This window comes from Typopeltis vanoorti, chromosome 6, assembly GCF_054136105.1.
Source record: "Typopeltis vanoorti isolate ZY-2024b chromosome 6, IOZ_Tvanoo_1.0, whole genome shotgun sequence".
Taxonomy (NCBI): Eukaryota; Metazoa; Arthropoda; class Arachnida; order Uropygi; family Thelyphonidae; genus Typopeltis; species Typopeltis vanoorti.
The window spans coordinates 159,147,004-159,161,815 of record NC_143554.1 but is presented as its reverse complement, the minus strand read 5'-3'; the positions used below and the strand labels follow the sequence as shown (position 1 = coordinate 159,161,815).

The 14,812-nt window shown below is 37.1% G+C and overlaps 1 long non-coding RNA gene across 2 annotated transcripts in view; it reads left to right on the top strand.

The window, feature by feature from the left end:
• The first annotated feature begins 758 nt into the window (after nt 1–758).
• LOC150106161 (uncharacterized) overlaps nt 759–14,812 on the top strand; it is a 45,025-nt gene continuing 30,971 nt past the window's right edge. For both annotated transcript variants that reach the window (XR_016548423.1, XR_016548424.1), the window contains exon 1: nt 759–1,065. This is a non-coding gene — a long non-coding RNA (uncharacterized LOC150106161). The remainder of the gene's footprint in view (nt 1,066–14,812) is intronic.

The window sequence follows — 14,812 nt, the reverse complement described above, 5'->3', positions numbered from 1 at the left end:
TGGAATTATTTTCACTTTGGCAGCATTTGCTATCTGCTTGGAAAAATAATCGATTTCACCCTTTTATGTTTTTGTGTATGCGTGAAAAATGTTCTGTTTGCGATTACTAAATGCAAATTCACCAATTCTAAACACAAACTGCATTATTTTGACGATGTTATTATTGATGTTATTGTTATTCGAGTGTGTCGTTCCTCATGAATAACATCACATCTACCATAGCAACAAAATCAACAATATATACTCGAAGTGCTGAACTGGTTCTACTCTAGGTATTGGTGATTGGACTTTCTTTCTTTTGGTTTTTTCTTTGAACTTTCATTGCTTGGCATGCAAGGGTTCCTAACCCGCTTTTTTAGGGAAACATTTAAAAAATTGAAATTCCTTAATGTCTTTGACGTTTTTATTATTATCCGTTTCCTTCAGCAGGGCTTCTTATTATGTAAATATTGGCGATTGTAACAATTTCCAAAAAAAGATATGTTTATTTGTGCAATTAATCGCGTGTTGTTTGTTGTTCTTTTGACCTCATTAACTACTTCACTGTACCTGTGAACTACGTACAGACGAAGAGGATCATCTGGGCGTGTCGAAACTCTGCATTCCACTCCATTCCATGCACATCACGATCTAACTCCGTGCAGGCCACCGTGAGTTGGTTCGTTGAGCGAAAACAATAAATATTGTGTGTGTGTGTGCGCCCTCAAATATCCTGGCACACTCAGAAATTTATGATTTAATCTGGATACAAGGGTTAGTGTAACAGACAGATTTATTAATCCCATTGGAGTGAATTACTTCACGATAATGACGAAAGCAACGAAGAGATGGAAATAATATTATGAAATTTGAAGCTTGCGCATTTGGTAGGGACAGACCTGATTCGAATACAAAGTTCCATAACAGAGTTCCCATTCGTGTGGTGTAAGAAACTCCCTATTTTTCTCTTAATTCGTGTTGTTTGGCGGATATTCATCAGCCAACCTTCTCGTCTCTTCTAGATGCGACCCATTCGTCCAGGGGCAGGAGCGACTTGCACTGTAAGATAGTCAGCGGATAACTCAAGTAAGTTTTTATTCTTTACATAGGAAAATGAATTCAGCTTTCGCGGTGACTTTTATAAGAACGTTTGAATGGAAACCAAAATATGACACTTCACGAGCCTATTCCAGTGCATATATTCTGGTTGGGAGGGTTGCTTACGAATTAACACCCAAACAGTGCCTTGATCCTCACGCGTTGTTTCTTCTTTGCATGTTGCAGTTCCGAAGTGATGAGCAGGAAGTGGGCGATCGATTTATGGAGAGAAAATGAGTCAACTAAATGTTGGACATTTGATGCTGGGTTCGCATTACGGAGGATAGAGAGAGAGAGAGAGAGAGAGAGAGAGAGAGAGAGAGAGTAAACGATGTTTTATATGAAATAGAAACGCTTAACTGATGATAAATAACAAACTGTTTTAGTGTGTCATAATCCAATCACTTGACAGTGGTCTGTCATTATGTGCAGCGAAGGTCCATAATGTCAACTCCCGCCCCCCCTCATTTTTTATTTCTATGCAGTAAACGAACCTTCCCCCTACATACAGAGAAAAAACATGTTTTTCCAATAACTCAACAATTTTTTTTCTTTCATTCCCAATTTCCAGACTAAACCTGCAAACATTAAGACTGACTATATCGGAGGTATCGAAAAAAAAAAATTATTATTATTTAATTTAATTTATTTATGTTGCTCCCGGGTCCCACGAAAAGTCCATATATAAAGCTAAATAGCGCATTCGTACCGTGGTCAGGATAAGGATTTTTTTTCTACTTTTATTTATCTTTTGCATTTCTAATTATTGGCATCGTCCTGAAGCCCTGCTCTAGAGACCAAACATGGAACTTTTTCAAGCCACTTCAGTCCTCCAGTAAGTTCTATTTTAATTTTCAACGAATTTATTCTCTCCTAGAAATTATTAATTAGCACCTGCCCCTCCTGTTATGGATAAATATTTGGCTGGAGGTATTTCAGGTCTTTCCTAACTAAACTTGTAAATTAAGAGGAGCGGTGATTAATTTAACAGGATTGTCAAAGCAGTGAGGCTAAAAACGTTGCCAGTCTCTGTTCAAGTATTATGACACGAAAATGTAAACACCCTTCTTAAACTGGATAATTATTCTGCACCTTTTCGGTGTTCGTTATATATATATTTAACCTTTATATTTATGTAAGTGCATAATTTGGTATTTCCACATACCTATTGGACATCAGCACGTGGTTAGTCCGCACCTCGGTAACGTGCCACACGAATTTTCACCGGGGGGGGCGGGGCATATTTTTAGGCCTCAACTCTTCGAAGATTAGCCACGCATCTCACTGAGAGATACCACTTCCCTCTTTAGCCACGATCTTTTCTCTCTATTACCGATTTCTGTTGTTCACCTTTCATTACTTCCAAAGAATTTCTTTCTTCTGAAACTGTTCTTAGGAGTCATAAAGTTTTCCCCGTCCATTCTAGAACCCATCCATTTATCCACCTTTAAGAGTATGAGAACCTCAACAGTTTCTTGTAACGCGAAATCTCCAAAGAAGCTATCCTTTTGTTATCAGGCTCATTTGGGTTCTACGATTTGCATCATAACTAGCTATCGAAGAACAATCGCACCGAGAATCCTTTTGTACCTCAGATTGCTGACTCATCTGCCGCCAATCCTAATTCCAGTTTGCATCTGATCCGTTACAACAAGCATGACGTTCTCAGCATTCATACTGCAAGCAGGCATCTTTGTCAAACTCCCTTGTTTGTCTGAAGCCAACTAGTTCGTCCACCCTCTGTTCTTACCGTGGCTTTTTGCTCACTGTACAAGTTAGTTACCAGCCGGATGTGTCGAGGAAACAGCAGCAGTTCATATTTACCTTCTTGTGCAGGGTATGAAACCTAACTTCTAGCATTTAGGTCATGTTCCTGTCTCCCACATCCCTGTGATCAATCTGAAACATTCCTAGACAGGTGGTCATAATTAACTCTGATTCCATCGGCGCCTGTGGCCTTAACGTTATTAAGTTTATACACTGTTCTTTCATTCTCATGCCTAAACGAAGCTGTTCCTAACTCAAAATTGTTGTGGGAAAGGAGCTCGTTCACAATTTCCTCATCTTCTGTGATTTTACACTTCCTTACAGAACTTATTGGGATTTTTTTTTCATCTGTTGTTGATCTGCTTTTTGATTTCCAATTCTTCTGTTAGTTCTTATCCATTGCCATCCTTAACAACATTAATTTGATTAATTAATTAATTAATTAATTAATTAATTAATTAACATTACTTAATTTAATTCGTGGGAACTGTTGGTTATGGTCGCGAACTTTCACCCAAACATTCTTTTGTGATTGTGCCTCTTCATCTGAAACTTTCTCTCCCTTTCATATTTCTTATCATAATATCAGTCCTCCTTGTACTACTTCAAATGCTTTCTAATTTTTCTATGTAATCTCTTAAGGTCTTTAGTCCCTGGAACTCTCTTTGTTTTCCCAAAAATCACTTTGTCTTCTAATGGACCTAGAGGTTTCTTGGTTATATCCTGTCTGATGACCTTGACTTCCTTCCCAGTATTTCCGGTGTGTCCTCCTCTTCGGTCTTCAATAGATATGCAACCTTTTTGTGAACCCTCTGGAGGATTATTCAAATATCCATTAACAGCTGAATATTACTTACTTGGAATGTTTCAGCGTTTCCGTCTTACCTTGGCTGTCGTTGCTTGATGGTTTGTGTCGCCCCTCTGCCCCAGGACAAGAGCACCTATTAAAAGTGATTGTCTCCCACTGTTAGAGTGCCAGGATATTAACGTTTGATATCCAATTATAAGTACGTTGTGGGTCCTTCCGGAAGGTAGGACCCACAATGTATCTGAGAGAACATTGACAACGCCCGTGGTGAATGACTATTGGACAAATTCCGAGCCTTTCACCACGGCCTTATAAATGTTCTCTCAGGCGAAACCTGCCGCACATAGGCATGCCACACTTTTTCCTAGTTTTGCATCGAAGTCTTGTAGAACGAAGAAAACATCTCTCTTTGGAAAGAAGTCCAAGATTTGTTTTTCATAAAACTCCCTCACTCTTTTCTTCAGGCTATCTGTGTGGGTTACGCAAACCCCAAGATTGACAGATTGGAAGGTTAAGCCTAAAGTCTAACAAGAGGTAAAATCTAACACATCTTTTCTACGTGTTCCTGTTAACTGTTGATTTGCAACTAAATTACTTCGTTTAAAAAGAATGATTGTTGAGCACGTGGCTCGCGCATTCAAGGCTGTTGAAGTTGAGTTCGTACGATCTAATTCCCTATCTCGGAGTTTACAATCGCTGAGGTGCGATTTGGTAAATTTGACACTCCTATTGAGAATTTGGACAGCAGGAATTTGAAACGAAGCCCGTTGTGTCACATTTCGTCGAACGCTTTGGCAGTGTCCAGGAAGATAGCCCTTGTGGGGGGCTTCTTCCAGCAGAACAACCCTTAAAATACTGAAATCGCTAAAGAATTCTTTAATCTGCAATCTTATTAGTATTATCCTCTTGGCTGTTTTTCTTAGGCAAAAAAGAAAGCTGACTAGGCGAGATTTTTGGGAAGGTTAGGAAGGTCTTCAGTCTTTTGGGAAGGTCTTGTTCAGTACTAAGGAAAACGAAACGTCTCTCGGACATTTCGTTTTCCTTAGTACTAAACAAGTTTCTGCCTGGTCTCTGAGGAGAACCAACCAGTTCGAAACAGCTGTCCGATGAAACCTTATCAAAATGGACCAATAGGAGGCGAATATGTATGGACGCTTGGGCAAGCGATCGTGTTTACTATAAGGTCGGCGATAGGGCAACTCGTAAGTGCCGGCCATTGTATTTCCGTAAGCTCTCTGGTCAAATTTCGTACGAAACTTTCATAGTTTCTATATTCGGCTTCGAAATAATGCTGGATTTAATATCCACTTGATTTATATACTTTTGCAATGCGAAATGAAGCCTTTTGGCGCTTCAATTTAGTAAATAAATCTATCGTATTTTATTTTGGAATATTGTGGAAAAAAATAAAAGTAAACAAGACATTAATGAGAGGAAAGATCAGGAAATTTGTTTTCCAGAAACAGAATGACGTTATCGAATACTTCTGTATTTTAAATGTTATTAAGCAAACAAAAATAAATGACGCCAGTCGGTTTCCAGCTTTGAGAGAGAGAGAGAGAGAGAGAGAGAGAGAGAGAGAAGTAAAATCCCTGGCATCGTGTGATTGGATAAATCAATTTGGTTGAAAAGGTCTTAATATTTTTTAAGCTGTGATTCTAATTTCGTTTGAAATTCCAAACACAAGCAAATAATACTCCATTGAATAATAATAATAATAATAATAATAATAATAATAATAATAATAATAATAATAATAATAATAATAATAATACAGAAAGACACAAAATTTCTTCCTTCGATGTTAAATTAAGCATATTTAAATATATCGGACAAATCTCATCACTCGCCTGAAGTTCCTTTCTTACTTTTTTTTGTTTGTTTGTTTAAACATATCTAAGCATAAAATAATTCATATGTTATATCATAAAATATATTATATGTTACTTAAATATAAAGAGCCAATAGGCCTCATTTCGGCCGCAATGAACCTATTGGCTCTTTATATATAAGTGATTTAATAGGTGCACCTTTTTGACAACTCGTACAGCAGAGTATATAAGTTCTTTTCGCTATACCCTTGGTATTAATTTGATCTAGCTACTCACTGATGAGACCTTAATAAAGGTCGACCTATAAAAAATGTTGAAAACGGTCTGGGTAGTGACCTCCCACCATAATGTATAACAGTATACATCTCTTAGTGAGATGTGTTTTTGATTATGGGAAATACTAAGAATAGTGATCAGAGCTTTACCCACCTTTGCTACGAGTTGCCCTACTTTGGCTTACGCCTTATTCCTTATAAGGACTGGCTTAAAGGGGCGAAGCAAGAATGCTTTTCATCTTCCCCATTATGTGTAGAGGACAGTGTAGGTATAAGGCATTATTGAGCTATTAAAGCTCTGATCACGGCAGGAGAGTAACAGCAATATCTGAGCCGCAGTTAAAACTTCATTGGCTACAGCATTGCCATTCGCCGATACTTTTATAGTTTACTATATTCGACACGAAACTCTTTGATTCCTATCTTTGAGTTTCTTATTCGGTTTTGAAATAATGTGGGATTTAATATCCCCTTAATTTAAAATATTATGTGTTATTTCATATTCTAAAAGTTGTATATGCAAATCTCAAAAAAAAAAAAATAATAAATAAATAAAAATATACATATATATATATATTTGTTTTAGAATTCATTACCTAATTATTTCTAATATTTATAATTATTTCTAATTATGAAATAATTAGATAACATAATAATATAATTAATGATTATTATAAAGTTTATTATTTTAATAAAGCTTTTAAAAACAAATTTCGAATGAATTTATATTTAAAGTTCTGTATTAAGCTATTTTGTTTAAATTGCACATCACTCTTACTGACGTTTAACATAATACTTTTTAATTAATGTTATAATATTATTATTATTAGTAGTAGTATCACGTGACACCTCCAAGATGTCCAAGGGCTCATCGTAGGAGAACACTCTACTCAGCTACACACAACTCCTTTTAACTACTAATACCGTGGTGGCACTTCTACCATCACAGCCCGTATTATCGTTATCATCAACTATAATTTTGTCTGTAAATTGCGTGTGTTCTCATGGCCGATTTGCCTGTAAGCAAGATGAGAAGCCTGCTACCTCCCACTTTTCAATAGAAAAACCCCACATGAAGATTCCTCTCGTCACGACGAGAATCGAACTCAGTTCTTTTCCAATTCAAGGGCGCAATATCCCGTTTTTGTTCCCATTGCGCTACGGAGACACTTAAAATCTTGTATGCTATCAAGTATGTTAGCGATGTCCCTTTCATAATCATAAATAACTGCTTTGGAAAAGAAAATTACTTTCACAATCCTTAAAGAGTTTCTTTAAAATAAATAGAAATTAAAAAGAGAACGATTATGTTCTTCTAGAAAGTGAAATAAATAAATAAAAATAATGTTTTATTTATTGAAACAAATTCAAATATCGTTTCTGTGCTCAAACAAAAAGCGCGCTTTATATTTTCGCAATTTTCGATTCCGCCTCCCAAAAATATTTATGGGACCTGCTGGCTTAAGGGACAAGAATACGGGAGGAAACTGTCAGTATCTCGTGTTCCTAATGCTAAATAGTGTCATCTGTGTAATCGTAAATGTTGTTCCAGGGTGGATTTTTCAGATTTGAGGGTTAAAAAGAGTTTCTTCTGAAAGAAATCCCGTGGATCGCTTTTGTCGAAAGATCTGAGGAATCCAGCAGTCGGGAAAAAGTCGTAACGCATTCCAAACCAATACTTTTTATTTATTTATTTATTTTGCCATTCTTATTTGGTTTTATTTGTTGAATAACCTACTACAAAGTACATAAAGGTTTATAAGAATCCTCAATAGTGGCTTAGTGACGCATCCTTCAGTGGTCAAGAACAACTCCTTTCCAGCCAGTACCCTTCCCCTCCACGACTTGCAATTCGCGCTACTTCTTACCAGGCAAAACACACATCCTAAAGAAGAAACATTTCTCACGTGCATTAGTACACCACCAGCATTAGCGAAGTGGTTTTGGTATCGAGTTTATCCCATTTTCGTACGACTGAATCTACATCGTGCTTGTAATCAGCCGCATAACCGTCATTTACCGCTCTGGTCTTGATCCATGAGCGTCGTTGTGGGCCATTCAATATCTGCCTAAATGCGATTCGAAATGTACACCATCGGTTGCACGTGTAGTCCTATAGAAATGGCGTTTGCATTCATAGCGCTAGACCGTCCAAGGAAAGATCGTTCTACGTTTTATTGTAGTTGCTGACTAGAGGATCTTTTCGTAAACCTTTCTTAGTCTGGTTCCCGAGTTCGGCATGGACAAATAGGGATTTTTTCCTTTGGAAACTTAGCTTTTAATCTCTAATATCATAATCGACTGGAAAACGCATACTATTACAGATGATATTACGAGTGTTAGGCTTTCGTACATGGCCATAGGTGTGTGCCATACTCCCCTCCCTGGAAAATCTTGATTCACTGAGAGATTGGAATCCCTATCAGTGAAGATTAAAGGATGCAGAAGGATGACCATCCGTCTTCAGAAAGTTAGTTCGGGTTAAGTAAGCTTGCCTACTCCGTTTTACAGGATTAATCAAATTTATTTACGAATTATCATATTGTTACGATGATCAAATTTATTATATTAGTAGATTATCCAGGCATGTTTGGCTCAGTGGAGGTGACGCTTTCATCTTCTGCACTAGTCCACCTGAAGAATGACTTAAGTTTGATTTCTTTTATTCGCCGAGTAGAGGAACTTTTTCTAAGCGTTTCTCCGACGGTGTTCGTGAGTTAACCGATCTCTTGCATGGGCAAGCTCTTCCTTTCTCTCTCAGAAACCCGTGTGCTGTTAACTGAAGAAAATCGACCGTAGGACCTATCCATGCAATAAATATAGTGTTAGGGTTAGGAACACAACATGGCGATTCGGATTTTCTTTAAAAAAATTGATGATATTAGGTTATCAGATTTGTTTACAACACCAACTACTCCGAAACACGCGTCTGTTTTGCTCCACAAATCCCTCTCATCTCTCAGCACAAGTCAGTGACACTTGCATTGCCCATTCAGTATGGATGTTTCAACTTAACACATAAATTGTTCATGGAAGTTCTCCTTTGAGTTCAGCTCTGTCCATTTCTTTTTCAGATCAAGTCATTCGGCTGGCATTCGCCAATGGGGTATTTGAAAGAGCATGCCGTCGAACTCATGAAAACCTCTTTAGTGACTGGTGTGTGTGTCTGAGATTGTGTCGGCGGAGAATTCAGTAAGGAAGATCGTGAAGTTCTTCGTTCTGTGCGCTTGTGTGATCGGTTTCGTGTATCAAGTGAATGGGTTCTTGTTCTTTTACCATTACGAGGACAGAAGAGAGATTTTTGTAAATGAGATCGAGCCTCCAGCTATAACAATCTGTAACAGCAACCCGTAAGTAAATTCCCATGTACGCGAATTCACGTTGCCCTAAGAAGTAGTCTAAGAAATGGTAGAACTGATTCCTTAAGTGAATTAAAGCAAAACAAAATATTTTTTATGAGCATATCGCATCCTGAATGGTACAGAGATAAAGCAGCTGTAAAGGGGAAAGACTGCGCAGTATTAAATCTTAATTTTAGGAAGAGAAGTTACCAAATGTTCAAAAATAAACCATTTTACGAGATAAACAACAAAAATATTATGTAGTTGTTCATTTGGATATGCATTCACGCAAATTATAATATTCTTTTTCTTTATTTTTCGCCTGTATCTTTTTCTTCCTTTACATCCGTTTTTCCCTGTCATTCTGGCCTCAATCATCTGTTTGGCTAATCTTTTGTCTCCCATTCTGTTTAAGTTTCCACATCACTGAAGGCTACACTCACACATTCTTCAATCCTACCATCTCAAGTTCTTTCTAATATTCTATTTAATGTGGTCCTACCATTGATGTAATCTGTTTGCTCGCTTAATTTTTTTTTTCTTGAACTCTCATCCCTGAGAGCTCTGTACGCTTTTATGAACTATTTGAGTTATGATCTAAAGTTCAAAATTAATAATTGTCTCCTCTCATCCTGCTAATATGTGGATGCTGTACTGGGTTTGTGTAGGAATATGTACGAAGAATCGTCAGTAAAACAAAATAAGCAATAAAGATGAGAGAAGAAATAAAGAATCATAAAATAGCTGAATGAATTTACACAAGTGATCTTACACACACGCCCACTCTCAATTACCGGCTTGACGGCAATGGTGGGTTGTCAGTATATGATATCACCTGCTGTTCCTTGCTTTTTCTTTTTCAGCATCGAGATAGTTGGGCTCAGACTGCGGCTGTAAGACTAGTTTACCTCCAGGTGCTCAGGTTTTCTTCTCTAATATGATTTGCCCGCTTTTTATTTTTCTTCTCTTTCTTTCAATACCGAGCTCCGACTGTCGGATTAGTTTACCTCCGGGTGCTCCGGTTTTCCCATCAAAACATAAATCCGACCTTGAACACGTTTGATAGTAGTTCCATGTACATCTTGATGTATAAATAATAAAAAAATGGGTACATTTACGAAGTTCATGCTGTTTGCCACTCGAGACACACTTCAATCTTCGGTAACATATTAAGCTAATACTAAACTAATTAGAGTGCGAATACTAACTAATTCGCACACTCGTTCATGTATGTGACATGAACAAACATGTCAGTTGTGAACAACATTTTGCGAAGAACACAAAATATTCCCAGTCAGCTGTGAACAACATTTCGATATCAAAATGTTATTCACAGTTGACTTTTGCAACTTTGTTTCCAAGCTCCAATCTTTTTTCGCTGAACAATACGAATTATTTCAATTGATAATTTTATTTAACTCGAAAGAGGTTTGTACAGTAAGCAATCATCACCAAGTAAAATACCCTAGCGTCTTATTAGGTCATGTGGATGAAGTCTTAAGCTGGTAAAACTTCATCTACATGACCTAATAAGATGCTAGGTTATTTTCTTAAACCTTTATTATATTATATATGCATTTAAATGTTGTAGTGTAATTCTCTCAAAAAATTTATTCCTTTTTTATTAAAAAAACATTTTTTATAAAGATATTAATACACCTTTTATTTATTAATATCAAATTTATATTTATAGTAGGGTTAGGGACCCCGAGATGGCGGCACATTTGAGCCGTATGTTTTCAATATGTATCGCTTTATTATTAGTGATAACCTTGGGCCATCTATCTCTGATATCTCTGATTTGATTGGTACCAGTGGAGATTGAACTGTCCACTCAGTCTCCAAAAGTTAGATAGGGCTAAATGCCTCGCCTATTCCCCGTATAGGGAAGTAGAAAGGCGTTAGCTGATTTTTTTTAAAATTTATATTTATTAAAATGAAACATAATTTATGTTTTAGAGAGCTAGACTACGTTACCAGACCACGAGGCATCTCCAGTTAATCACCATTGTAATTATTGCCGTCGAATTGTTCAGAGACCCTATTCCATACACATTCGCGGCATCGGCACTGCATGAAATAAAGTTTTATATTTAAAATCACTCTAGAAATGATTCTTGATGTTTCGTAGATTCTCTTCAATAGCTGGCAGGGAACTCCGGATCATCTCAATATTTATTGAAAATGATGTAATATGAATTTATGTTCATACTTTCTGAAATTTCGACCGAATACTGCAAACAACTGGCGCCATCTCTTGCTCCTAAAACCTAACTGATAACTTCATATAGAATAATTCTCGTTCTACTTCTACGGTTGATATTTATGATTTATATATAAATAATAATAATAATAAAAATATGTGCAACGCGCCAAAGATTAACTAAGTCGCAAACTAAATACCGACTGAAAATAAAGACTTCCACTAAGCGAAATTATAATCGTTTTTGGCTGGAGATCATCAGTGAACCAGAAATAGCAATCGATAAACCTGAACGAAATAATTTTACTATATTATCATAATAATTATTATTATTACTTGCGCGAAATATGGCATTTATCTAAATTTTCTGTATATCATCATATATGCGTCTACATGGTTATTTAAAATTCTTAAACCTAGAATAAATTATCTCGATAATTTCATTTTTTTAAAATTTATTAATACACCTTTTCTAAATGTGTAAGTTAATTATATTTAATGAAAGGAATACGCAAACCTCCCGGATACCAGTGCTGATCATATTGCACCCGCATCACCTGTTGAATTATATGATATTATTAAAAAACTTCAGAACAATAAAGCTCCTGGACCAGACAGCATCTCAAACAGGGTGATCAAGCTGCTGCCTCGAAAAGCTATAGTGCATCTGACCAGTATAATAAATGCAATCTTAAGACTTCACTATTTTCCTTCCACCTGGAAAATGGCTGATGTGATTCTTATACATAAGCCAGGCAAAGACCCACACTTACCGCAGAATTATCGTCCAATCAGTCTCATCTCCAATCTGGGTAAGGTTGTAGAGAAGGTCATCCTCTCACGACTCCAAACCTCAGTAAATGACCTAAACATCCTCCCTAAAGAACAGTTTGGTTTTTGACAACACCATAGTACTACCCAGCAAATCCACAGAATTGTGGAATATATCACCACCAGCTATAACTGGCGCCAGTGCACAGGAGCTGTATTCCTAGACCTATCTAAAGCATTTGACAAAATCTGGCATTTTGGACTCCTGCACAAACTTATCTCAGCCGGTATCTCACTAAAAATGGTTCATCTAATCCGTTCATATCTTCAGAATAGATCAATGCAAGTTAAAATTAATGGTTCTACATCGTCCCAGCGCCATATCTTTGCTGGAGTGCCGCAGGGATCTCTACTGGCTCCATTGCTGTTTTCTGTATACATGTCAGACATCCCACACAATCCGATGACTTCCATTTTAGCACTGTATGCGGACGATACGGCAATACTAACCAGATCTCTCAGACCCCACTTCGTTACCAGAAAGCTTCAAGAAAATCTTCTACAGCTGGAGGGTTGGTTCTCCAAGTGGAGATTGGAAGTCAACCCCCTGAAAAGCTCAGCGGTTCTTTTCTCAAAAAGGCCAATGTCTCCTGCAGGAGATGTGTTACTATTCAATACTAAAATTCCCTGGCAGAAAGAAACAAATTACCTGGGTATGATTCTCGACAAAAAGCTATCTTTCAACCAACATATCAAGTCTGCATGTGCAAAAGCATCTAAAGCCATAGCTCAGATCTACCCGCTAATTAATAGAAATAGCAAACCCAGCAACAGAATCAAATTGCAGCTATACCAGATGACGATTCGTCCTATAATCACCTATGCCTCTCCAGCCTGGAGCCACACCTCTAATACTAACATTATTAAGATACAGCGAGTGCAGAACAAGTGCTTGAGAATGATTTTGAATGCCCCGTGGTATGTTAGAAACAGCCAACTCCACAGAGACACAAATATTCCCTATATTTTCTCTTATCTACAATCCTTAGCTTCCAAATTTTTTCTAAAGACGTCCACACATCCCAACGATTTGGTTCAACAAGCTGCAGCATACGAGCCAACGGACATATTCAAATATAGAAGACCAAAAACTATATTAGCCTCCTATAGCGATACATAATCTCCATGCCCATTCAGGGCGAGCAAACTGCTCGTAAATTTTACCCTCACTGTAATCCACGACAGATAGCGGGGAATATGAAAAGCATTTTGCTTCACCCTTAAAGAATAAATGTCAATTGTCAATTGTCACTTGATCAAATTTGTGATTAATGTCACTTGCTTTCTCCAATGATATACTTGAACCATGCCTTGAATGCATTCTAGTGTAATATAATATATGTAATGACTTGATCGCATTCACCAGTTTAAATAGCGGTTATAACAATTTATATAACAATTTATTTACATCAATGTAAAATACGACGCGTGATTGGAAGGATTGGCCGCTAGATGGCATTGTAGAAATAATACAGATATCCTTGGCTAAGAGAAGTAATGTACATAAAAGGTACGGAATTATTTGTCGTTTATTTGTATGTTATTAACTTGCGTTATGACAAAAACTGTAACAAGAGCCTCTTTAAAATTCGCAAATGATTTAAAATTATTCGTTTTCCTCTCTCGGGAGGTATGATGCTTTGTAGCAATAAAAAATTAAATGTTAAATTAAAAATCAAAAACTTAAAATTAAATAATTTATGTTTAAATGTCTGTGAGAGCCTGTGTAGCTCAATGGATGTGGCGTTTGCACACCACCGCGCTAGGCCGCACGAAGGAAGTCTTGGTTTCGAGTCTAGTCGGCGACTAGAGGAAATTTTTCTAAGCCTTTTTTCGACCGGTTCCCGAGTTAGTCGATCTCTGGCACGGGCAAGCAGGTTTTTCCTCCCGGAAACTCGGGTTTTTCGTCCTGTAAACTCAAGAAAATCGACCGTAGAACCCACATTATTTCAGACATTAAATATATTGTGTTAGGGTTAGAGACCACGAGATGGCGGCACATTTGAGCCGTCTCTCTTCACTGCGTACCGCTTAATTAGTGATAGCCTTGGGCCATCTGTCTCTGATTGGGTACCAGTGGAGATTGAACTGCCCACTCAGTCTCCAAAAGTTAGATAGGGCTAAATGGCCTCGCCTACTCCCGTATATACGGGAATAAAAAGGCGTTAGCTGATTTTTTTTTTTTTTTTTTTTATGTTTAAATGCCTGTGATTTACGGATACTGCAGCTGATATTCATACACAAATACTGCGTCCAATCTCTCGTTTACAAATAGAAATTCGATACAAATTAAAACCTTTATTTATTAGAATAATTTACTTGTTATAGAAATGTTTTAAAACCAACTGAACTTTTTTTCCCCAGAGTTTCAAGGCAGTTAGTTATGTTGTGAACACTACCCAGAGCGATGTGCGTTTCCAAAGCATGAAAATGAGATGGCAAGTATGTGTCCATCCTATTATCCATTTGCGACCATTCAAAGAATTAACTCGAATCATTTTAAAGTTTATTGGTAAACATTTTCTTTAGCTCAAAGAAGGTTCTTTCGTGATGGAATTTAATTCTTTTAGCATATTCGTGGAAGCACATCTGTAAAATTAATGTGTATCGAGTCGCTTCTGCGTCCATTAGAGATATCCGAAATATTTCGTTCATCTGCCTTCCTGTGTGCACTGAGC